The following is a 26149-nucleotide window of genomic DNA, read 5'->3' on the forward strand; positions in this document are numbered from 1 at the left end:
GGTTTTGGGTGATGTGCTCCTGACTGGGGAGGTTCAGGACAAGTCTTGCATTGTCGTTTTGGATAAGCTGTAGTTTCCCGATGTCCTTTGTTGTGGTGCCGGTGTAGAGTGTGTTGCTTTAATCGAGCTTGATAGTGACTAAGGAATGGGTGATTGTTTTGTGGCAGTCAGCCGGGCTCCATTTGAAGATTTTGCGGAGTTGGTGGAGGGTGTGCCAGCAGGAGGAGGTGACTGCGTTTACCTGTCGGGTCATTGATAAGGAGGAATCAAGGATGATTCCTAGGTTGCGGGTGTGGTCAGTCGGAGTAGGTGGTGCACTGAGCGATGTGGGCCACTAGGAGTCGTCCCAGGCTGAGGTGGAGTTTCCGAAGATGATAAGCTCAGTCTTGTCCGAGTTGAGCTTGAGGCAGCTCTCCCTCATCCAGGCGGCGACGGCTTTCTTCAGTGAGGGATATGATGAGTTGTGTATCATCGGCATATGACACGATGTTAATTTCGTGGTCTCTGATAATGGCTGTAGTTCAGGTGTTTGGAGACTGGTCGGAGAGGGAGGGTATTGGCTAGGTGTCATCAGCATGGGATATGATGTTGATTTAGTGGGCGTGGATGATGCTGGCAAGTGGGGTCATGTAGACATTGAACAGACTGGTACTGAGTCAGGATCCTTGTGGAACTAAGGTTGTGGTATTGGAGGTAAAAGAGGCCAGCCTGACTGTTAGACCTGTCAGCTCTTGGTGAGGTGTCCCCAGTCTATTTGGCTTCTGACATCCTGTTATGATCCTGCGTTGAACTAAAGTGCAAGTGCTCTCTGTCTAAATTGTATTGGTGATTGGTTCCTCTATGATTGGCACATTTGATTTATTAGTAAGTCCCTAGCAAAGTGCACTATGTATGCCCAGGGCCTGTAAATCAAATGCTACTAGTGGGCCTGCAGCACTGATTGTGCTACCCACATTAGTAGCCCTGTAAACATGTCTCAGAACTGCCACTTCAGTGTCTGTGTGTGCAGTTTTCCCTGCCAGTTCAGCCTGGCAAGTGCACCCACTTTCCAGGCCCAAAACCCTCCGTTTTACTGCATGTAAGTCACCTGTAAAGTAGGCCCAAGACAGCCCTATGGGCAGGGTGCAGTGTATTTAAAAAGTAGGATATGTACTAGTGCATTTTACATGTCTTGATAGCGAAATACTGTTAAATTTGTTTTTCGCTACTGCAAGGCCTATCTCTCCCATAGGGAGTGCAGTTTCCCATTGGGAGCAGATTGAGATATGGAGTTTGGCGTTTATGAACTCACAATTTAAAAATACATCTTTTTTTTAAGTTCTTTTTCAGATTGTAAGTTTGAAAACGACATTTACTTTAAATTGTTGAATTTAAGTTTCTAATAAATGTAATATATTACTCACAAACCTCATCGGTACAGAAAGTTCTTTATGGTACAACCACTGTTGTGGAGGTTAATTCATATCCTTTCTCCAGAAGGACCAAAACACTTTTTGTTATATTATTTACTTACCCAAGCCCCAGGGTACTGGGTTGCCCCATTTTTATAAAATAAGAGTACACGTCTGGGTCAGATTGACAGTTGTGCTGTTTGTGAATTCACTCTAGACAGTCACAAAAAGAGAGCTGAGGTGTGTACTGCATATCCTGATGGGTCTTCCTGGGCTGGAGTGGAAGGAGGAGCTGACACTTACACCTGAACAGGGCAGTGCCTGTCCTCACACAATACAGTCTCCAACCTCCTGGAGTGTGGCTTGGGCAGGGCAAAGGACAAGCAAGAGCTTGTGTGCTACACAGACTTTCCTTTGAAGTTTGCCTAATTGTGGTTTTGGACAGCTGACCCTAGAACTTCAGAACACTTCTGGACTGAGGACATTCCGCAAGGGAACAGAGCTGGATGCTTGAGGAGGGCCTGCCACTCTGCTTGTTGCTTTGCTGTGCTGGCATGCTACTGCTACTTCTGCCCTGGAAGTGAAAGGACTGGACTTTGCTTTCTACATCCTGCTTTCCAAGGTTCTCCAATGGGTTGAACTGAGCTTGCCTCCTGTTGTGTCACGGACATCAAATACTTTATCTGCCAGCACCTGGGCTCTCTTGCTGAGAACCCTGACTTGCCAAGTGGTGCCACATTCAGTCCTTGGGCCCTTGGAAGCATAAGCTGGTAAAACCTGAGAGAAAAACTACGCACCAAAGCTGAGCGGCAGAAAAATCAACGCAGCGCTGCACCGCAGCTGAAATATTGACGCAGTGTTGGTGAAATCGACGTGTTGCCTGATTCAGCGCTGATCCATCGCTGATTTGCATCTGGATTTTCCACGCATCGTACCTGGACGTCAAATCTTCAAACATCAGCACACAAACCCGAAGCTGCATCCCTTCCCTGCGAGTAAAGAATGGACGCATCACTTACCCAGCAGGGAAAGAATTGACACACGGCCTCGCTTGCGAGAAAGGAATTGATGCATCGCTTGCTTCTCTGATGCACCCTCACCGTTGCGGCTTTATTTTTGATGAATACCAGGTACTTTGTGCTAAAACAATGCATCCATTGATTCTTATGGATTAGGACTCTTTTTTTAACTTAAAAAAGTAATATATTTTCTTGTGTATGTTGGATTTTTGTTGTTGTGGTCTTGTTTGCGTCAGATAAATATTGGCTATTTTTCTAAACTGGTGTGGAGCCCTTTGTGGTGTTTTCACTGTGGTACTGTATGTATTCGTGCAAATACTTTACACATTGCCTCCGAGATAAGCCTGACCGCTTGCGTCAGGCTTCCAAGTGGGTGAGCAGGGGTTATCTGAGTTGTGTATCTTGCTTACTCTGACTAGAGTGAGGGCCCCTACTTGGACAGGATGTAAACTGACTGCCTACTTGAGACCCAATTTCTAACACTGGTTGACTGGGTGTGGCCCGTTGGGAAGGAGCAAATCCAGTGAAGTGCAGGACCTTGGATGCCAGCTTGTGCAGTTGCTTGATATGGATGGGGTGGGAGATGGTGTTGAAGGCTGTGGAAAGATCCAGTAAGATGAGGGGAGAGTTATCACTTCAGTCCATGATCATCTGGATGTCATCCACAGCGGAGATGAGGGTGGTCTCTGGAATGTTTTTGGGCCTGAATCCGTATGAAATGGTGTCCTGGAGGTTTTTGTCAGGAGTGTGGCTAGGCAATTGCTTACCATCTTTTCCATTACTTTTACCAGGATATAGGTGGGTAGTTGGCTAGTATCTTTGAGTCTGCTGAAGCTTTCTTGAGGAGGGGGATGTACTGTGACATGGTTCCAGGCATCTGGGCAGGTGGCTGTGATGACTGACTCATTTAGGATCAGGGTGAGCGAAAGGGAACCTTTCTCTATAGTCATGTATTCATCATGGATTATATGCTGCCATCTGCTGCACAACAGCAGAGTCCAAATGTAGGTGCAGATAGTGGCATTTAACCTGTGATGAATGTGTGACTATAGGAAAATGCCACCCTTTGCTTAAACCGAGAGAGTTAGCTGAACAACTGATTGGGGTTCTAGAGAACTGGGGTGACAGGTAGGAGAGCCTTATGCCTCCTTATTAGACACAGTGCTTTAGCAGAAGTAGACAGGCAGGGAATTCCTAGCCCTGAAGAAAGCTGAGTGACCCGTAAGGCAAAGTAATTTAGGCTGAAAGATCTAGCCGAGAGAAGATGAGTGGATGGGAAAACATGATTATTTTGTAATACAACCAGAACAATTGTTAATCATGGCCAAGGTAACCAATGAATAATATCCCTGTAGGAAGTCTGATTAAGTCTGGAATATAGTACTAACTGAAGTACATTCTTCACACTCATGTGTAGTGGATTGATTTGTGTGGAAGAATGTGCAAAGGCCAGTAAGCTCTCATTCTTCTCTGGTGTGAAAGACGTCCATCAGATCCTCTCATCATCCAGTTCTTGACATATGGTCCCTCTCTCAAGGGATCATGGCTTTTCTCTTCAGGGGAGCCCCTGGGGAATCACTGAAGAGTGTCACTATCAGCTCTTAACTCCTCAACAAACTGGAAATTCCACACCCATACACTCCCATTCTGACATCTGCAGCTTCTGTCACTCATCCATAAATCAGTTACATTGCCATTGCTTGCATCACCCTTTTCCTGGAGGAGATATAATGTAATCTTCGCAATAGCCTCCAAACAAAATTCTTGCCTTGTGGTCAGCTGCCTGTGCTTTTGCGGCAGTCCTGCCCATATGTACATTCACTCATATATGGTGGAAATGTGAACCTACAGTATACTTACCTTTACCTCATCCCCAATAACTACATTGCTTGATGCCAAGCACAAACATGATCCAGCAGTCTTAACAAGCTTATCTAAAATATGTATTCCAAAAAGTAAAATTGCAATAATGAACCACTGACAATCCCTAAATAGTTTCTACAGGTAGTTAACAAGGAACCTTAGATTAAATGCTGGGAATTAAGGTAGTATCATTAAATTTACAATGGTGATAAGCAATGTTCCCTCTAATTATTTTTCCCTGTGGGTGGCAAAAATGTTTGTGTGCACCCTTTTCTTAGCTGTGGGCAGCACCAAGTATCAGGTGACCCACAATAAGTGTCGTTATTTGTTTTTTGGAGCAGGATATCCATTGAAGATTTTTTTTTAAAACGTATGAGCAACATCCAATACATTCTCTGTAAATGCAGTAAAAAAAAGGAACACCTTAATGGAATCACCCTCGTGATCAGTGTCATTTAACATGTGTCATGTATCTCCTATTGCCTATTTTTCAATCTTCAACTCTGGCATCTCCTCAATCTCAGTAAACGTTCTAAATATTAGGCAGCGATCATTAATTCCAGCTTGAAAATGTAGCAGATAATGTAGTCACGTTACTTTGTGCCTAGCTCACATGTTTGATAATGGGAGGGGCATAGTGCAACTCACTGTCCTTCGTCTGGTCACAACTTCTTTGACTTAACCAGGGACCTTCAAAGGTACCCTGGGAACTCAGACGTATTGCTCCCCTCTGCACCACGAATCAATGCAGTGGATAAGGTTATCAAAACGTAGCTCTAACCCCTCCAGAAAATCCTCCCACTACTCCATCTTGTACTGGGTGGAGCTCAAGAAAGCCCCGGCGTTGGCATTCCTTCATTACTATCATGACAACTGGAATTTCATGATTCAGTTGCATTTGTTACTTAATTATGGTTACAACACTCTAGCAACATAATATTGTTAATAGACTTTAGTGAATGGATAGAATGTTATGTTTAGAATAATATCTGGGATTATCAATTGTTGGATGAATGGAGATGGGGACACAGGCCGTTTACTGCCTGCTACTTGTAAAGAATAAAGAATAAGAATTTTAACTTTTAAACAGATCGCTTATTCTTTCAGCATACATGTCACACACTGTTGGCACATAATTCACCTTCTGCTTCATTATTTCTAGATGTGAGGAGAAATACATTGGTTTCTATCTCATACAAATCAGCCCGCCTCATCCTCGACGTACCCCGCAACAGCCACATCTCCGCACACCTGAGACACCTGCATTGGCTCCCAGTCAGCAAAAGGATCACCTTCCGACTTCTCACCCACGCTCACAAAGCCCTCCACGACAAGGGACCTGAATACCTCAACCGACGCCTCAGCTTCTACGCCCCCACCCGTCTCCTCCGTTCCACCGGCCTCGTGCTCGCTGCCGTCCCTCGCATCCGCCGCTCCACGGCGGGTGGTAGGTCTTTCTCCTAACTGGCAGCCAAGACCTGGAACACCCTCCCCACCAGCCTCAGGACCACCCAGGACCACTCTGCATTCCGGAGACTCCTCAAGACCTGGCTTTTTGAGCAGCAGTAACCCCCCTTCCCCCTAGCGCCTTGAGACCCGCACGGGTGAGTAGCGCGCTTTATAAATGTTAAAAAATTTTTTTTTTAAATGTTAAGGTTTTTAAAAAGGCTTGACTGCAGTATCCTTATCTATACAAACTTTAGAGAAACTCATCAATAGGCTGCAAAGTTTACATAAATCAAGCTATTAGACTGTGCGTGAAAGGTGAAGTTCAAGGTCACCTGTACAATTGCTACTGGGACATGGGCCTACAATACCCCTGCAGATTGGCCTCCCATTGCATTCCAAGCAGGAATTTACACTTGGCATCTGCACATCTAATCCACACACAAACCTTCAGATGACTGAAAAACCTGTCAGGTACGTAGGTATATAGAGGTCAAAACTCTGGAATGCCTAGAACTCAAATCTGAGAAATAAATCAAACCACATATTGTTCAGGAATCATCTAAAATTACTTTTGTGCAAGAATTCGCTCCAGTAGAAAGGATGTCCTTGCAACGGAATAAAGTCAAAATGAGGTAGACGTGTTGACATTTGTGCGTGTTTACACATGCATGTGACGTTCGTGCTTCTGTTTCAGCATTTCATTCATTACAGGAGAAAAGCCCGCACGTGACTCAGAAATGGGTTGCTCCATTGACTTCATAGTGCCAAACCCAGTGAGTACAAGGGAAATATGGTATGGTATAGTGTAAAGCAAGACAGCATTATTACCAACAAAAATACACTTCGAGTTATGTCTGTATTATAACTCTGAGTTGCAGTAGAGCTGTTCGTACTGAGCTCCGGCGTCTGTCCTTCGTGGGAAGCTGACTGTTTCACTAAAAAGTTGAGGTAATTTACATCTGATCAGCGCACATGTATGTGAACAGCAAGGCCAATGGCTTTTAACAATGCCAAAGGAAGCAGCAGGCCAGTCACCGAACAAGCTGCAGGTTTAAAAATTGTAGCGGTTTTACTATGAAATCATTTTAAATGCAGAGACAATCTGAGAAGACGCACATGCACCAGAAACAAATGAAAATGTTTGTGCATCAGCCCCCAGAATAATATTGTAAACTTGCAAAGGGCTATGCAAGGGTGTCATATGCCTTGGTACAAACAACAAACAAGGACCTCTGACTGCAGGTTGGGGATTGAAATACAACACTCGGGGTTCAGTGGATCTCTGAGCCCTTGGGTCCTGTGCCTTTACATCTGCTGCACCATTGATAACTACACCCCTGGGGGGTAAGCGCATAGACATCTGCATCCCACCGTTTTTAAATTTTTGCTACAACACATCTGTTTAACTTGCAATCCGGTCTACCTGGACATGAAGGTAAACTCTTTTCTCTGGAGTGAGTTTTGTCTTTGAAGCTAAAAATAGTAGGCGTGTCAGTTGTATGCTTTTGATTTTTACATGCCTGTGGGCTCGGAACATTTTACTGTGCGACAAAAGGTGGGAAGCTGGGCGGGCGTGCAAGCGCTCAGGCTAGAGGGGACATAGGCGATAAGTTCTACCCCTTATGAGCTTCAGTGCTACCTGTTTTTCACAAAGATGACTGCTTGCTCCTCTTATCTTACAGCAGTCCTTAATTTGAGCCAGAGGTTTACAGTGCAGGGTGCCAGCGCTTATTTTCGAAGGCCGGCACTTATTTTCTGCCTCAAGCATTTACTGCTAGCAAAAGACACATATGGGAAAGATGGAGGAAGAGAAAAATGAAAAAGTGTCACAAAGGCAGAAAGTGGAAAGTTGCAAGAGTGAACTGAAGGGGCAGGGAGTGGATAAATGGATTAAAGAGGCCTGAGATGACTTCTTCATTACGGTGCCTCAGTATTCCATGCTCGCACATTTAATTGCACTAGCTGCATGTAGGAAAATGGCTCCCTGTTGCAGTTACCCCCCACTTTTTGCCTGATATTGAAGCTGACTTGACTGAGAAGTGTGCTGGGAGCCTGCTAACAAGGCCCCAGCACCTGTGTTCTTTCACTAAAAATGTACCATTGTTTCCATAATTGGCACACCCCGACACACAGATAAGTCCCTTGTAAAAGGTACCAGTGGAACCAAGGGCCCTGTGACCAGGGTAGGCCCCTAAGGGCTGCAGCATGTGTTGTGCCACCCTAAGGGACCCCTCACCTAACACATGCACACTGCCATTGCAGATTGTGTGTGTTGGTGAGGAGAAAAAGGCAAAGTCGGCATAGCATCCCCCTTAGGATGCCATGCACACAAAATACTGCCTGTGGCATAGATAAGTCACCCCTCTAGCAGGCCTTAAAGCCCTAGGGCAGTGCACACTATACCACAGGTGAGGGCATAGCTGCATGAGCAATATGCCCCTACAGTGTCTAAGTCTATTCTTAGACATTGTAAGTGCAGTGTGGCCATATTAAGTATATGGTCTAGGAGTTTGTCAAAATGAACTCCATAACTCCATAATGGCTACACAGAATACTAGGAAATTTGGTATCAAACTTCTCAGAATAATAAACCCACACTGATGCCAGTGTTGGATTTATGAAAACATGCACACACAGGGCATCTTAGAGATGCCCCCTGTATGTTACCCAGTCCTTCAGTGCAGGACTGACTGGTCTGTGCCAGCCTGCCACTGAGAGTTTCTGACCCCATGGGGTGAGAGCCTTTGTGCTCTCTGAGGCGCTTCACACCTCCCCCCTGCAGGAACTGTAACACCTGGCAGTGAGCCTCAAAGGCTCAGGCTTCATGTTACAATGCCCCAGGGTACTCCAGCTAGTGGAGATGCCTGCCCCCCGGACACAGCCCCCACTCTTGGTGTCAAGTCTGGAGGAAGTCATGAGTAAAACAAGGAGGAGTCACCCACCAGTCAGGACAGCCCCTAAGGTGTCCTGAGCTGAGGTGACCCCTGCCTTAAGAAATCCTCCATCTTGGTTTTGGAGGATTCCCCCAATAGAAATAGTGATGTGCCCCCCTCCACTCAGGAAGGAGGCACAAAGAGGGTGTAGCCACCCTGCTGGACAGTAGCCATTGGCTACTGCCCCCCAGACCTAAACACACCCCTAAATTGAGTATTCAGGGGCAACCCTGAACCCAGGAAATCAGATTCCTGCAACCTACAACAAGAAGAAGGACTGCTGACCTGAAAGCCCCGCAGAGACGACGGAGACACCAACTGACTTGGCCCCTGCCCTACCGGCCTGTCTCCAGACTCAAAGTACCTGCACAGCGATGCATCCAGCGGGACCAGTGACCTCTGAGGACTCAGAGGACTGACCTTCACCTAAAGGAGCAAGAACCTGCAGAGGAGAGCGGCTCTTTCCAGACACAGAACAAAGAAGCAACTTTAAAGAGACTCCACTTCCCGCCAGAAGCGTGAGTCTTCACACTCTGCACCCAAGTCCAGGACAACAAACACCACAGAGAGGACTCCCAGGTGACTCGAACGATGTGGACACCCTGAGTCGACCTCCCTGCACCCCCACAGCGACGCCTGCATAGAGGATCCAGAGGCTCCCCCTGACCACGACTGCCTGGTAACAAAGGAACCCGATGCCTGGACCAGCACTGCACCCGTAGCCCCCAGGACCAAGAGGAACGACCTACCAGTGCAGGAGTGACCAACAGGTGGCCCTCACCCTTTCCCAGTCAGTGGCTGGTCCGTGAAGCCCCCCTGTGCCCTGTCTGCATCGCCAGAATGATCCCCGGGTCCCTCCAGTGATTTCTACAGCAAACCCTACTTTGCACACTGCACCCGGCCGCCCCTGTGCTGCTGAGAGTGTTTTTTGTGTGCTTGTGTGTGTCCTCCCCAGTGCTCTACAAAACCACCCTGGTCTGCTCCCTGAGGACGCAGGTACTTACCTGCTAGAACCGGAGGACCCCTGTTCTCCATAGGCACCTATGTGTTTTGGGCCCTCCTTTGACCTCTGCACCTGACTGGCCGTGTGTTGCTGGTGCTGTGGCTTTGGGGTTGCCTTGAACCCCCAAAGTTGGGCTGCCTTTGCCCAGGAGACTGGATGTGGAAGTGCTTTACTTACCTGAAAAACTAACCAAAACTTACCTCCCCAAGGAACTGTTGATTTTTGCAGTATCCACTTTTAAAATAGCTTTTTGCCATTTTAACCAAAACTGTTTGTACTACTGTTTTAAATCAAAGTTCTATACTTACCTGTGTGAAATACCTTGCATTTTATGTACTTACCTCAAATTTGAATCTTGCGGTTCTAAAAATAAATTAAGAAAATATATTTTTTATATATAAAACCTATTGGCCTGGAGTTAAGTCTTTGAATGTGTGTTCTCATTTATTGCCTGTGGGTGTACAGCAAATGCTTAACACTACCCTCTGATAAGCCTACTGCTCGACCACACTACCACAAAATAGAGCATTAGTATTTTCTAATTTTGCCAATATCAACCTCTAAGGGGAACCCACACCGCATGTTTCAGATTAGACCGTTGGGTACCAGTACATTTCTATTTACAAATTAAGCACTGCCTTGCAGTCTTCTTATGCATTTTTTGACAATATAGATATTTTTAAATCTTCTGTTCTTACACATTTCTCAGATACACTCCTTCATACATCATGCTTTCTGTTATTCAAGTAGTTCATATAGGTGATACTTCTTAAGTCATTCTGCCTCTTAATCTTCAGGCTTTTCCTACCTCATTGTCCTTCTTACTGTAGATCTTTCTTTTTCGTTTGGTGATTTAAACTCTCTGTTCTTTTCTTTTATTCTTACAGTTACCCTCTGAGATGACAGACTTTGTTCTTTTTTCCTTTTGCTTTTCTCAGACAAGATATTTCAGACCCCTTCCTTAGTGTTTTGATAACAGGCAAGGTTACAGTGCTGCCATCTTCTTTAATTAACATCTCCCCCTTCTGCTAGCAGACTTGACCAACAACTATTGGATGTTCTCTGAAACAAAACAGATGACTAATCACAAAGAAAGGGTTCCAGGTGGATAATGAGATAATAGCTAGAGTTTATCTGGATTAGGCAGGGAAGGCAGGGGAAGGTGATTCTATTGGTGTGGGTGGGACAATAACTCCCTGTTTTGAGAAAGTAGATCAAATCAAATCAAATCAAATCAAATCAAATCATTAACATTTATAAAGCGCGCGATGAGTCTGGGATATTGGAGGGACAGGGGAGGAGGAGGTGAAGGCAAATTACTTCCCCATAATGACTGATAAGCATCTATTGATAAAGGAATATGAGGTGTTATTAAGTCTACAAGTACCATATTCACCTGAACACCATTGGCCAGAGAAATGAAGATCAACAAAATTTCTCATTCTTAAATATATTACAAGAAGTGAAAGCAAATGCGGATGATGCTTGTGCAATTGTATCCTGAAACACACACTATAGACTGATTGAAAAACAAAAACAAGTATTTGCAAAGCCAACTGATCTTGCCTATGAGAGCTATTTGCTTTGGTAATGCTTTGGAACTATGCTGTACAGCAGTGTAAATGCAGCCTGGGCTGATGCTCATTTTTTTAAACTGCATTAGTGTTGGATGCATCATTGTCTTTCTTTAGGGTTTAGCGCGCAAGCGCTCAAGCCTGCTGTAAACTCTCTCTGGGCTTTAACCATGCCACTGCACGCCCATCAGTTTTGTTGGTTCATGCCTTGCCTTTTAAAAATTGCTTGATTTCATTTGTGAAAGGCATGCACACGTCACGCCTTTTCTGGTGTTTAGCCCTCCTCAAGTGCATCGGCCAACTACTGAAAACATATGAGGCTCCATGTTTTCTGCATGGTTTCTGGATTACTTTTTCTTTTTCTTTGCTATGGAGCACGATCTCGCTGGGCAGTAGTCGAGCGCTTTGCATGACATCGACTCTGTTACATGGATAATTGCACTTTTGCCGATATGTGTGACTGTGAGCGAACTTCTGTTTCCTTTTGTGTGTCTCCTTCACGTTCATGGTGGCCTTCGGCTCGCTTATGTAAAACTGTATTACTTTTCATTTTATGTGGGAATAAAAGTCCTTTTAGGACTTTACAACGCTAGTAGCTCAAAGTCAAGCAAATGAGAGACCCATTGCATTGCAAATGCTTGTTTATTATTGTGTTAGCCATGTTGCACAGCAGCCACACTGCTATACAGCAGGCTACAAATCATTGCCAGAGTTGGCAATACTCTTGTAATGCTCTTGCTCTACAGCATGAGCAAAAGGCAACGGAGAGCCAATAGCTTCAAGAGTAAGAACTGTTGGCTTTGTCAATTCTTGTTAGGCCTAGGTAAACAATCATGTGATTCTCAGAGATCCTTTAATTCCCCCCCACCCATGCATGGAAAAGAAAAAGAAATGTGACATATGGCAACAACATCCTTTCACACAAAGAAAGCAATTGTATTCATATCTTAGTGAAAATACATTTGGAAGCAGATGACATGTACTGTTATAATAATGAAAGCAGATAACATCTTTTGTGAGAGAAAAGGGAATCTTTAAAGTGCTTGTGGCATACTAAAACATAGCTACAAATGGAAAGAAGTTCTTCAAGGGTGACAGCGAAGAACAGAAAATCAAATTAGTGCCATAATCACAGCACGATCAGTGGAAGGAGAGCAATCAAACTGAAGCAATCAGTACTTGGTCCATGATCTAGATAAAAGAAGAGGAAGAGAAGCCAGGAAGGGCTGGTCAATTAGAAGACAGCAAATAGGAGTGACACTGAAACCAACAAATGTTAAGCAACGGGCGGGCTGTGAGCCACCTTTGTAAACAATAGCTCTTGCAAGCATGAGTGTAAGACCTAAAAATAAATAGTCTTTTTGATACTAAATATTTGTAGAAATGGCTTAGAGATGATAGCACTGTGTTCTAGAACATCACTAACCTACCACTCAACAACTCAAACCCTGAAATGTTCATTATTTAGTAAATGAAATTTCAAAATAATCTACATCCACAGACATCCACAGCTTTATTAAAGTAAAAGGAGCAGCTGCACTCTTAAATTAATTGAGGTATTCCCATGGCAACCATCATTTGCTGACTGTTGGGATGAAAAAAGATGGGGTTGGAGGGGTTTCTGAAGGGTTGTGGCCAAATAAGTTTGACTATGAATCCTTTCCAGGGGGCGTGGCCCACGTTGTTAAGGGTGTAATTTCCGAATTTTAATTTAAATCCTGTGCTGCAGCCAGCAAACCATGTGAGTAGCATTTGAGGGCCTCTCTGCTAGTGTTGTGTTATTGCATTCAGACACATAACACAATGTAGATAATGTATGCCGGAGACGTGCTTAAAACAAACCAGACCTTTTAACTTTGCCAATGCTTCCTATTAACGTCAAATAAATTGGAACCATTGATAATATTATGACAAATTAGAATTGTAAATATTTCAACTCAGAAAATATGAGACTGTTAAGTAAACATTACTGAGGAATTTGTATGGGTAGTGCTTTTCAGAATGTTACAGTCATTCCTGTTCTCCTTTTCACAACACTTTTTTCTGCAGCTGCCGCAAGGTACTTACACCCTTTTTAGGGTTGAGCGCCTAAGCGCTCTACATCCTGTTGTAATCTCTCTGTGGGCATTTAACCATGCCCACTCTTGCTATTCATTCTTTGTTGTGCTTCTCTTAAATGCTTCATTTTTATTGGTGCAATTTGTGAATTTTCCCTACTTTGTGTGCTGAGTTTCCTCACCTGGCGTATTAACTAAGTGAACATTCATGAACATTTCTGTTGACCATCACACTACGTCGCGCTTCCTCCTGTTACAGCATGTGACGGCCCCTCCTCTCGTTTCGGTTTGCCATACATCCCAGCCGTGATCCTTTCTAGATATTCAAGCAGGGAGCTAATAACTCTTGTGTTCATGGCAGCAGTGGCGCTTTGAATTGGCTTGCTTCTGTCAACTGTTTTACACTTCATTTTCAATTCATGTGGCAAGAAAAGTCCAGTATGGAATTTACAATGCCAATTGCTCTAACTCGAGCAAGTGAAAGTCCCGTTGCATTGCGGATGCTTGTTTCTTTCAGCATTTTACTGGAATCTTCTATCATCATATTTTTCACCTCATCTAGTACCTCTTCCACATCCCCTTTTCACTGTCCTTCTGCATGTGCTTCCTTTCATTTCCTTCACTTCACCCTGTGTACATTCGACTGCAAGCACTTCATTTTATTTTGCTTTCACACTGTTAATACTTCAACAGCTTTGCACCTCCTACACACTTTCACATATACTCACAATTACAAGTGGGTGTCACATACCTCCAATGTACTTTATGCTCTGCAGAGGGGCCAAGGACTGAATGAGTATGCATTTTGAACAACACTGACAGACACTGTGAGAACATCGAACTGACTGCAGCCTGATCTGCAGAGCACTTAGTCGTGGCATGTTATATAAACATCCACTACTAACTTGAGTTCTCGCAGACACCTGCAGGCGACCTACTTAACAATATGCACAATACAAGAATAATATGCTGCATGGAAATTCTACAGAAAAAAAGCATCCTGGACAAAGCAGATAATCTTAGGGAAGTAAATTAAGTAAAACATGGGAGGTAAAGAGGTGCTGCCTCTTTGGATTCTATGGATTACCTTCATAGGGCTATCTTTAGGACCCTGGTTGCATTGCTCTTCCACCACATAACGTGGTGCAAGAGTGACGTAACTCCTGAGACAGGTTTATGAAGCCACGCAGATGTGGTCTTGTGTGGCTTCATAAATCTGGAGTAACGCGATGCAGCAAAAATCGCTGTGTTGCGTTACTTTGCCCTGGGAAGGCATTCCATAGATGTTGCATGGGTGTTCCCATGCAACTCCCATTGATTTTGACGCATTCCCAGATTTGCAAGAAGTTGTAAACCTGGGAATGTGCCAAAATGCTGCACCTTCCCAGGGGAGGCATAGCGACTAGAAATATCTTTATTTCTCCGTGTTACTTCCTCTTTTTATGCGTGCTGCATTCTGCAGCGCACATAGAAAGAGAAATATGCCTCTCTGGATTGTTTTTGTGCAGGAAGATGCCCTTTCCTGCATAAAACAGTCCTGCATGCAACCCAGACACCCTTGCACTTGGCGCTATGCTGGCAAAACGGTGCTAGAGCAGGGGAAAAGGCAGCTATTCTTTTACATTTCCAATGCTGCACATGCCTGCCCTTTCCCTCTAACGCAGCGCAGCAGGCAAGGTGACTTGCTGCGCTACACTCTGTCACTTTTCCATAAATATGGCCCTTCTTTTCAAAAGTCCTTGTTAACCGACCTTGGTCGAGAAATCATCAGTGTTTTCCCTGTAAAAGATATCAATATATTGGGAAGTAATTTCCTTTGATAACCTGGACCACAATACGACTCACACCGAACAACTGATTAACAAATTTCTCAATTCTGCCTTATATTATTTTACAACTGAACAATTATTTGTAAATTATTGCATTAAATGTTTGAGTGCCATCTTAATGCGGTTCCATGTAGTACATTTTCTTTAAGAATTACTAACACACAGTGGCGGACGCCGCAGATCTCAAGGGGAGGGGCCGGCAGTGAGAGGGATAAAAAAATAATACAATTTTAAAAAAACGTACCTCTTCCTGTTGCAGCCGTCTCCTGCCGCCTTGCTCGTCATTTCTCTTCTTCTGGTGTCTCAGCATTCACTGGAAGACCAGCACAGTCTCCCCAACAATCCTGCCACTGCTTTCATGCTAAACCTAGCATGAGAGCAGCATCAGGATTGGTATGAGTGGCTTGGATTCTGTGCAGTTTCTACAGCCCAGCTGTTCAACACAGCCAGGCTCGAGAAACCTATGTGCGCATGTGTGTGTGGCCAGCCTGAGACGGTGGGCCAAACACACATGCACTCTTAGGTGCACTCTCTACTCATCCCCCTTCCACCTCCTGTAGCCCAGCCCGCCCCAACCTGAACATAATTAAATATTGTTTTATCTTTCGGCTCCTGGCTTAGCCAGAGGGGTGACACTCTTTTGCCATTGCAAAGGAGCCACCCGTCCAAAACATTTTTAAGGTGGGAACATTTAGCTTCTACCATTCCGAAGGTGACTGCTCCTCAGTAAGGAGTAATCTTCATTTTAATTATTAAGACATATGATCTACAGATAAGCAGAAATCTTCCTTACGACAGTATTAACATTGGTTAAATGTCTCTATTACATTGTATGCCTCTGTGTCCACAAGCTTGCAGTGTACACTTTTCGCACACAATTTGTCAAAGTCAGTTTGTACATACAGTAAATCTGAAGAGGAAACCATTTAAATGTGAAAGCTCTGTCCTTATGTTGTGAATCAATATACACAACCGTCTTATATATGGCCATTGTTTAATCAGTTTTTTTCTCAACCAATATCCTCCCGCCGCTCCATTTTGGAGGAGATTATTCCTTTCACAAAACTTCTGCTTCGTTCTCAATCTTTTCTATCCTTGCAGCTATTCTGCATAAAAGAGCTTGAAGTGTGATGCAAGTATTCAACATAACATCTGCCTCGCTCTGTGTGTGGGGAACAGTATTTGCGGTTGTCTCTGTGCATGTGTGCTTCTGGGCAGGGGCGTAGGAGACACTAATTTTTTTGGGGGGACAGGGACAACCTTGAGGTGGGCTCCCTGCACAAAGTTTGCACCCAGAAGGGTTGCCGTGGTGGGGGGAGATGGGAAAGGCGGTCGCTTCCAGTCGAATCCTGTGTGGCCTGCAATTCCCTGTCTGCTGGGCCCTTTGCTGCCTGTTAGGCAGCGACAGGCTCTGTGATGCTGTTCGCCTGTGTGAAGTCCTAAGAGGCCTGTACTGCCTGCTGGGCGCAGTGCTTCCTGTCGATTCCTGTGCTGCCTGCCATGCACTGTGCTGCCTGTTGGGAGCTTTCTTACTAGTCAGGCTGTGTCAGTCTCTGGGTCTCTGCCTGCCTATGAAGGCCAGTGAGGCCTATGATTGCTGCGAGGTCCTTGTCTGACTGTCAAGTGGCAGTCTCTGTGCTGCCGCATTCCTGTGAACTGCTGTGCTGTCTGATAGGGCCGGCCTTAGTGCTGGTGGCGCCCTATGCGACATTGTTTGTTGGTGCCCCCCAGTGACCACCTCTGCCACGGATTCCCTCACTACAATCCATCACCACTCTCTTTCAGATGCATTTCATTCATTTTATAGCACCACTCATACCAGGAAATATCCCTTACAACGCAATCAATGCAATGCAATGCATTGACCACGCTGCCATTACCACAAATATGGGTCTAGCACACATGCCTTTACCACACATATCTTTCCCACACATATGCGTGGTTACAGCATAGAGAGCGGTCTAGCTGTCCGGGTGGAACAGGAAGACGCAGAGGAGAGAGAGGTAAGTAGGGCTGTGGTCCGGTTTAGAGTAGGAGGTTGGGAGGTTGGGGTCATTTTTAGGGCAGGGTAGGGTTGGGGTAGTTTTTAGGACATGGTGGGGTAGGTTTTAGGGGTCAGGGGGAGTGCATGGAGTTCAAGTAGTTTTAGGACAGTGTGGGGTAGGTTTTAGGGTACAGGGTGGGGGTCATGTAGTATTTAGGACAGAGCGGGTAGGTTTTAGGGTTCAGGGTGGGGGCAGGGGCATCAAGGTAGTTTTTAGAGCAGTTCAGGGTAGGTTTTATGGTTCAGAGTGGGGGTCGGGGTAGTTTTTAGGACAGGGCAGGGTTACTTTTAGGGCTCAGGGCAGAGGGGTTTAGGGCTCAGGGCAGGGGCAGTTTTAAGTGCTTGGATGGGTGGAGAATGGTATCAGGTGTAAGGGGGCAGGGTAGGGAGAATTTACCACGCATGTTCCTTTACCAAACATGCTTTTACAATGAAATTCGTTGTAAAGGCATGCGTAGTAAAGACACGGTCATTGTTGAGACCGCGATGTTAAGGCATGCACGATATACGCATGTGTTGTTCCATCATTCATCCCTCATACCAGTCTATGGTGTCAAAGCACTTTACATCACACAGACATTACGCAGAGACAATCATCATATATGTGTAAATCAGTGTATATGAAATGTTACATAAGACAGAGGACTACAAGGTGTAGGTGTCACAGGTCATCCATACTGGTAGCAGGTATAGTTTCAGAGTGCTTTATCTGGAGAAGTGCAAACTCAGAATTGAAAACATAACACCATGGTTGGGGGCTCTCTTTAATAATAAGAACTGATTTGCGCTCAAATCAACTTGTTTTGCAACATTAAGTTAATCAAAAAGTGGGGGGAAATCATGACGCTCTAATCTACACCTTGATGTTTGCATGTAGCTCTTTGATGAGTTCATTGCTCACTGTTCTATATTCAGTTTTCATTTATAAATTGCAGGGGACAAAAAAGGAGCTCTCTGGTGTAGGAAGCTGGCCTCGTGTGTGGTGAGTACCTATGGTATTATCACCTTATACCAGGTCCAGGTATCCCCTTATTAGTGAAGTGTAGGCAGTGTCTAGAAGCCAGGCTCTCTAGAGGTAGCTGTGGATGAACAGCCAAGACTTATCTAGGACACATGCAAAAATCATGCAATACCACTGTAGTCACACAGCACTTACACACATGAAAGAAACACGTGTTACGAAAATAAAGGTTCCTTATTACAGTAACACAAACACTAAAACACTAGATAGGCAATACTCCAATAGGATGTAAGTAACACACTATTGTATGTACAGCAGCAATCACAAATTGGCATAAAAAGCAATAGAAAACAGTGAAAAGCAATAGGCAATGCTGAAGGCCTAGAGGGGACCAACCTTATACTAAGAAAGTGAAATGCAAAAGCTGGGTCCCCACCCAAGGAAGTGGAAATGGTAGAGGGGAGCTGGAGGAACTAGGAAATCCCAAAGGTAAGTACCAGAGTGCCCCCCAGCGACCAGGAGAAAAGAGGTAAGTTACCGTTTTTTCCCTGACCCACCAAAAGGACTACAGAGAAGGATATTGCAAAACGCAGACAAGACTGCAAGAAACTAGAGGTGGATCCTGGAAGAGTAAGACCTGGAAAAGAAGGGCACCAAGTCCAGTTTACGTAGGATGGTCCGGTTGTGGCAGGAGCCACTACCCACCCATCTGTGGATGAAGGAGTTGGTCGACGGGGAGACGAAGATGGTCAGCAATGCAGCACTGGAGCAGATGAAGAGTTCCTAGGTGATGCAGTCGACGTCCCATGCCAGATGAAGAATTGCAGTCAGTCTGTGGTGTGGAAAACCCACCAACAAGCCTTGGCAAAAGCAAATGTCGCAGTAGGAGAAAAGTGGAGCTGCCGGGGACCAGCAAGGTCCAGGTGACCATCAGCAAGGCAGAGAGTCTGGAGGAGGAGAGGCAGCCCCCACAGAAGACCTACAGGCAAGGAGCTCAGGAGCTGTAGAGAGGCCCACAGCACACATGAACAGAGTTCCTACTTCACAGATGAAACACGTTGAGGGCTGTGCTTCACAGAGAAGAGTGCCAGGTGCTGAGGCTACACGGAGCCTGAAGATCCCTTGGAGGAGGTAACAACAAGCCTTGGTAGCTGCAAGAGACGCAGTGCATGGGGGTACTGTCCTGCATGGGAAGGCAAGGACCTACCTACTCCAAAGTTGGGCAGCTGGTAGAGAGGACCAAGGAGACCACTCCAGACTACCACCCCTGATGCAGGATCCACGCAGCTCAGGAGGAGAGGAGATCCATGCAGCCGGTTGTTGTTGCAGTTGGTGCCTGCGGATGCAGGTAAGTGACTCCTTCACTCCGGGGAATTTTCCTTCTTTCTTCTCATGCAGACTGAAGACTTGCTGCCCTCAGAGGAAGCACAGCTGGGCAAATGTTGCAGTTGCTGGAAGGAGTCAGAGAAACAATGTTGCGTGGTGAAGTCGTCGCTGGAGCTGCAGATTGTAGGTTTCTGTGAAGTCCAGTTGCGGTTCCAGTGGCCAGAAGTCAAAGTAAACGTTGCAGAGGAGTCCTGCTGGAATCTTGCACGTCAAATCTGAGGACCCACCCAAGAGGGAAACCCAAAATAGCTCAGAAAGGGGGATTGGTCACCTAGCCGGGTGACCACCTAGGAGGGGGCTGTGATGTCACCTCCCTGACCTGGCCACTCAGATTCTCAGAGGCCTCTGCCAACCTTGGATTCAAGATGGAAGAATCAAGTGGCCACCTGGAGGAGCTCTGGGCACCACCCCTGGGGTGGTGATGGACAGGGGAGTGGTTACGCCATTTCCATTGTCCAGTTTCACGCCAGAGTAGGGGCTGAGGTCCCTGAACTGGTACAGACTGTTTTATGCAAGGAGGGCACCAAATGTGCCCTTCAGAGCATACTAGTAGCTTGGCGAGGCTACCCCTCCCAAGCCTTGTAACGGAGAGGGTGTTGCATCCCTCTTCCAAAGGAAATCCTTTGTTCTGCCTTCCTGAGCATGATCTGCTCAAGCAGCAGAAGGAGGGCAGAAATCTGTCTGAGGGGTGGAAGCAGCGTGGGCTGTCCGGAAGACCCCATAAAGCTGGTAGGAGCAATGCTGGGGATCCTCTAAGGAGCCCCCAAGGTGCATGGAATCATACAATCAATACTGACAATAGTATTGGGGTATGATTCTGACATGTTTGGTACCAAACATGCCCAGGTTCGGAGTTACCATTATGTAGCTGGACATAGGTAGTGACCTATGTCCAGTACAAGCGTAAAATGGCGTCCCCGCACTCACGAGGTCCAGGAAAATGGGTACTTGCACCCTGCCCTCTGGGCTAGGAGGGCCTACCATAGGGGTGACATACAATGACCTGGTGCAGTGACCTGAAGTGAAAGGGTGCATGCACCTTTTTCACGCAGGCTGCAATGGCAGGCCTGCAGACACAGTTTACATGGGCTCCTATGGATGGCATAATACATAATAAATGCTGCAGCCCATGGGGAACCTCTGATCCCCCAATGCCCTGGGTACCTGGGTACCATATACTAGGGACTTATAAGGGGCACCAGTATGCCAAGTGTGGGGTGTGTGTGGTCCAAGCAACCAAATTTAATGGGAGAGAGCACTGGGGCCCTGGTTAGCAGGATCCCAGTGAACACAGTCAAACCATACTGACAACAGGCAAAAAGTGGGGTAACCATGCCAAAAAGAGGGTACTTTTCTGCATCTGACAAAAGCAGTAACCCAATAACCTATTCACATTATATACACTTTGTGATCTGCATGTAGACGGCCTTTGTAGCAGGCATAGTAACCCTGTACGGTATGATGAGTCAAAACTTCCACTAGACAAAACTTCAATCTCTCTCCAGAATGACCATTAATCACCGGAATTATCTTAAGATTTTTATTGTTGCCCGAAAACTGTTGGTGGCAAGGAACATCCAGCAGGTGCTTTTAAAGTCACAATATACTTGCAAACACAGCACCCCCATCCTAAGTCAGCACCCAGTGCGGCAGCACCGGTTGCATCACCCTAGCTGCCTTACCTAGTCCTGTCCATCTCTCAGGCCATCTGGTTCTTCCTGGGACCCATACTGTGTGCTGGTCTCTCCGCTGTCTATCCAGCAGTGCCAGACTCTGTTCCACCACAGCCTGTGAAGTCCTGTAAAGCCTGTGAGCTGCACAGTGCTGGCTTTGCATCCACAGGCCATTGGCAGGAAATGAGGTTTACAGACAGCCCTTGGCCTTCAGAGCGGGCTTTCACAAATACCAGGAAGGCTGAGGGAGAGACAGGGGACCGAAATGTTGGGGGGGAGCAGGATGTCAATTTAGGGGACAATAATTAGCACTGGGGCAGGCAAGCTGGAGACAGAGGAGGGAAGAGAGTGAGAGAGAGGCAAAAGAAAGGGGAGCCCTAACAAACATTGGCGCACAGGGTGCCACTAGCACGCTAAAGCCTGCCCTGCTCATATCTAACAGTAACTCAACAATACTGTTTTTAGAAAGGGAGATACTCTGCAACACAGCGCTGTATTTAAAAAGAAAGGGAGTTACTTGGCAAAACTTTATTTAATCACACAAACCTCCTTACCTTCTTCAAATCTTGCTGCTGACTTCAGTGTTCGATCTTCAAGGGAAGGGAAGGGTAGAGCTTAGGAGGGACGGGATGCAGACAGCAATCAACAAAGGGCCTCTCGTCTCCCTTTGTTCTCAGAAGGGCAGACTGCAGGTAGCTGTGGCGGCAAGGTGAGAAAGAATCCCTTGTTCGCTGCAGCACAACAAAAGGGCAGAGGGCGAGTGTCCTGGAGCCAGGTCACAGGTCAAGTGCAGGGCCAGTATAGGTAGCGCTTTTATGCGCTAATGGCCCTGCGAATTACAGGAGAAGGAAAAATTCTTCTGTCCCCTCGTCCCCCCCACCCTTGTCCCCCGTGCCCCCCCCACTCCAAAATCTGGGGGGGACATATCCCCCGCGTCCCCCACACTTCCTACGCCCATGCTTCTGGGTCGGTGTATGTGCGTGCCTATTTTTAGATAGCCATTGGCGTGTATGTTCACATTGCTATCTGTTTCCAGTGATGTTTGCTGAGGTCTGCAGGTCTTAAGTGTAGGTGCCAGCAAGACCACACCCACCTTTAGTTCTTGTGAGTTTGGTGAACTGTTCAAATGGATAACAGGAACAACCACTCAGTACAATAATGAGGCCCGATGTAAAGTCTTTATATGGCGTGAATACACAAGCAAGTTATTATCTATGTCAACCTGTGTGCTTGCCGTATACAAAAGTCAGACCTATTGCTCCTTGCCAGGGCTGGTTGTAATGGCCCTCACATTGAAATTACCAGCCCACTCCTGTGCAGCAGGATGGCCTACTCTGTTGATATCCTTGTGGCATTTCCTGTAGTCTATTTGTATCCTGCTCCCTGATTGGTGGCCCTCGAAGTAACCTTTTCCTGTTAATAGTGAATGTGCAGCCCTTAATCACTGACGCTTGGGCTTTAATAAGAATACCAGTTCACATGCAGAGGAGCGCGTGGGGCATAACTAGGGAGGGCCTCGCAAAATTCAGCAGCATGGGGGGAGGCAGTAACCACCAGCCACTGTAGAGGGGAAGAAATAAGAAAGAGCTCGAAAACTAGATCATCAGTTTAAAGGGTAGGATAATACATTGGCAGGGGGAAGAGAGGGGCCAGAACTGCACTGAAGAACTGCCCCTGCTGAAGAGTGATTTTGCTGAATGGGAGAGGGTTAGTGAGAGATACGGAACATAAATCGCTGGAAACGAAAGGGAATGAAAAAGCGTCCCTTCAGATTGCTCATTAGGTTAAGTGCTTGTTGTATGGAACTCTGATTACCATGCAGGTTCTGCCGGGTTGATGCAGTTTTACACCCTTTTGATGACAATAATATGAACACCAATGAGTTAGGAATGAACAGCAACAACTTTTTAAGAACCGAGCAGCAAATTCACTATTGAACTACAATATAATACGTTTGATATCCCAGTCTCCTTTATCCATCAGAAACCTCTTTTCTCTCAATGTAGGTTCGATCTCCGCGGACAGTTAAAAAGAGGTGATGTGAGTTTGTTCGGTACAATAGCCTTTGATACCATATGAGTGATTGTAACCTGTAGGAAGGTGGCTCTGTATATACTATATCAAAATGAGATATAGTGTGCACAGAGTCCAGGGGTTCCCCAGAGGCTTAACAGAGGCTAAAGTAGATAATACTAACGCTCTCTTTTGAGGTAGTGTGGTCGAGCAGTTAGGCTTATCAGAGGGTAGTGCTAAGCATTTGTTGTACACACACAGGTAATAAAGTGAAGCACACACTCAATGACTAACTCCAGGCCAATGGTTTTTATATGACAAAAATATATTTTGTTACTTTATTTCTAGAACCACAAGATTCAAGTTGCAGGTAAGTACATTTGCAAGTAAGAATCCAACAAATGTATCAGTACCACTTTGTTTCAATTTGGCAAGTCATATGTTTTTTAAGTAAATAGCAATAATCTGTTTTAAAAGTTGTCTGCAATTTTCAGAAACAGTTCTATGGGGGAAGAAAAGTTAGTGCAGTTTTGAGGTAAGAACAAGATTTACAGTGCCAGTCTCCGGGGGTTAGGATGTCCACAGTTTGGAGTTCAAGGTAACCCCAAACATTCACCACGAGCAACACAGGGCTGGGTGCAGAGGTCAAAGTTGAGGTCAGTTTACCATGGGCTCCTATGGAGACTGGGGGCACTTGGAATCAGGCCTTCTTGCAGGTAAGTACCTGTGTCTTCGGAGAGCAGACCTGGGGGATTTAGAGGAGCACTGGGCAGCACCAAACACACACCATCAGTGGCGCGGGGCGGCCGGGTTCAGGGTGCAAACACAGCGTCGGGCTCCCAATGCTTTTCTATAGGGGGACCCCAGGGTCAACAAATATGCTGCAGGTGAAGTCCAGGGGGTCGTATCCGGGAAACCAAAGGCTGGACAAGGAGGGGGCCACCTGCTGGACATTGCTACACTGAAGGTCAGATTCCCCAAGGCCAGGGGGCTGTGGATGCAGGGGTACCATTTGGCGATGGGAATCTTTGTCTAGTTCTGTCATGGTCAGGGGGGGTCCTCCGGATTCAGGCTGCAGGTGTCATTGCGTGGTGGACAGGAGGGGTCAACCCAGGGTGGGCACTTGCTCAGAATTGCCTGGGGATCAGCTCTAGTCAGTTGGGCTACCTGGACACTGGCCGTAGGCGTCAGGTGCAGGGTGGACAGGACTCGCCAATCTGTGGAGGCTCTTAAGTTCTTGGATGGAGCTTCTTCTTGGACAGGGCTGCTGTCCGCAGGAGTTCGTGGTCATCTGGGGTGCAGGCAGTCCTCTGGAGGCTGGTCAGAGGTTGCTAGTCCTGCAGGATGGGTTGCTTTCTTTCGGCAGGGCTTCTGAAGCTGGAGACAGGCAAGTAGGGCTGGGGCTGAGTCAGTTTGCATCTTCAGGCTTCTCTGCTGAGGGTCAGCTTAGCAGTCCTTCCTCTTTCTTCTTGTGAGGTTGCCAGGAATCTCATGAGCTCGTTTCAGAGAAGCCCTTAAATCCTGGATTTAGGGCTTTTCAGAGGTTCAGGGGGTCCATGAGGGTGGCTACACCCTTCCTGTGTCCACTCCCTTTGGGGAGGTGGACACAGATTTAACCCTATTGGTCCCTGTCTTCCAAACAAAGTGGAGGATTTTGCAAGGAGGGGGTCACCTCAGCTCTGTGCACCTTAGGGGTGGACCCAGCTGAGGTGGTCACACATCCTTGTTTTCCCTAATTTTCCCGTCGGACTTGCTGCCGAAAGTGGGGCTTTGTCCAGTGGGGCGGGCATCTCCACTAGCTGGAGTGCCCTGGGCACTGTAACCAGAGACCTCAGGCTCACCGTCATGCATTACAGTTCCTGCAGGGGGAGGTGTGTAGCACCTCCACCCAGTGCAGGCTTTGTTTCTGGCCACAGAGAGCACAAAGGCTTTCATCCCATGTGGTCAGAAACTCATCTGGAAGTGGCAGGCTGGTCAGTCCTGCACTAGCAGTTTGGTTAATTTTTCAAGAAATCCAACACTGGCATTAGCATGTGTTTATTGTGCTGAGAAGTTTCATATCAAACTACACAGTATTCAGAGAAGTCATTATGGAGCTGTGGAGTTCGTAATGACAAACTCCCAGCCCATATACTCAAGATGGCCACACTGCACTTACAATGTCTAAGAATGGGCTTAGACACTGTAGGGGCATATTGCTCATGCAGCTATGCTCTCACCTGTGGTATAGTGCACCCTGCCTTGGGGCTGTAAGGCCTGCTAGAGGGTGCCTTACCAATGCCAAGGCAGTGGAGCAACCTTCGACCCTGCTTCTGCAGGCAGGTCACTCCGCCTTCCGCGCCACCTCCATCCTGTTTCCTTTCCCTGCTTCTTTTTCCCGCTGCTGCGTCCCCTGCGGCCCCTCCCGCCTCCCCCCTCCTTCTCACCATTTCATTGCCTGCCTCTTTTTTCCCGACGCTGCATCCCCTGCGGCCCCACCCCCCCAGCCCTCTCATTCGCCAGGCCCTCCCGCCTCCCAGCTGCCACTCCCACCCTCCCCTCCTCTTATGGCAGCCGCGGTGCAGTAGCAGGGAGCAACCTTTGACCCTGCTTCTGCAGGCAGGTCGCTCCCCGCTCCACCTTCCGCGCCACCTCCATCCCGTTTCTTTTGCCTGCTTCTTTTTCCCGCTGATGCGTCCCCTGCGGCCCCTCCCGCCTCCCCCCTCCTTCTCACCGTTTCCTTGCCTGCCTCTTTTTCCCGCTGCTGCGTCCCCTCTGGCACCACCCCCAACCCCCTCATTCGCAAGGCCCTCCCGCCTCCCAGCTGCCACTCCCACCCTCCCCTCCTCTTATGGCAGCCGCGGCTGAGGCAAGCCCGTCTGAACCCCTGGCCCCAGCAACAGCCACCCCGTCAGCATTCGCTATAACGCTGACACCCTCCGCGCACTCAACACCAGCCGAGACACCACCTGCTT

At 46.8% G+C, this 26149-nt stretch overlaps 1 protein-coding gene across 2 annotated transcripts in view; it reads left to right on the forward strand.

Moving 5' to 3' along the window:
• Window positions 1-26149, forward strand: part of LOC138299748 (leukotriene B4 receptor 1-like) — a 161388-nt gene that overhangs the window by 43343 nt on the left and 91896 nt on the right. Inside the window, exon 2 of one of the 2 annotated variants that reach the window (XM_069238278.1) lies at window positions 5436-5877. The exons of the other annotated variant lie outside the window; for it this stretch is intronic. The gene's annotated coding sequence lies outside the window, so the exon portion shown is untranslated. The remainder of the gene's footprint in view (window positions 1-5435; window positions 5878-26149) is intronic. 2 annotated transcript variants of the gene reach the window in all.

The sequence above is a fragment of the Pleurodeles waltl genome, chromosome 6, assembly GCF_031143425.1.
Source record: "Pleurodeles waltl isolate 20211129_DDA chromosome 6, aPleWal1.hap1.20221129, whole genome shotgun sequence".
Classification (NCBI taxonomy): domain Eukaryota; kingdom Metazoa; phylum Chordata; class Amphibia; order Caudata; family Salamandridae; genus Pleurodeles; species Pleurodeles waltl.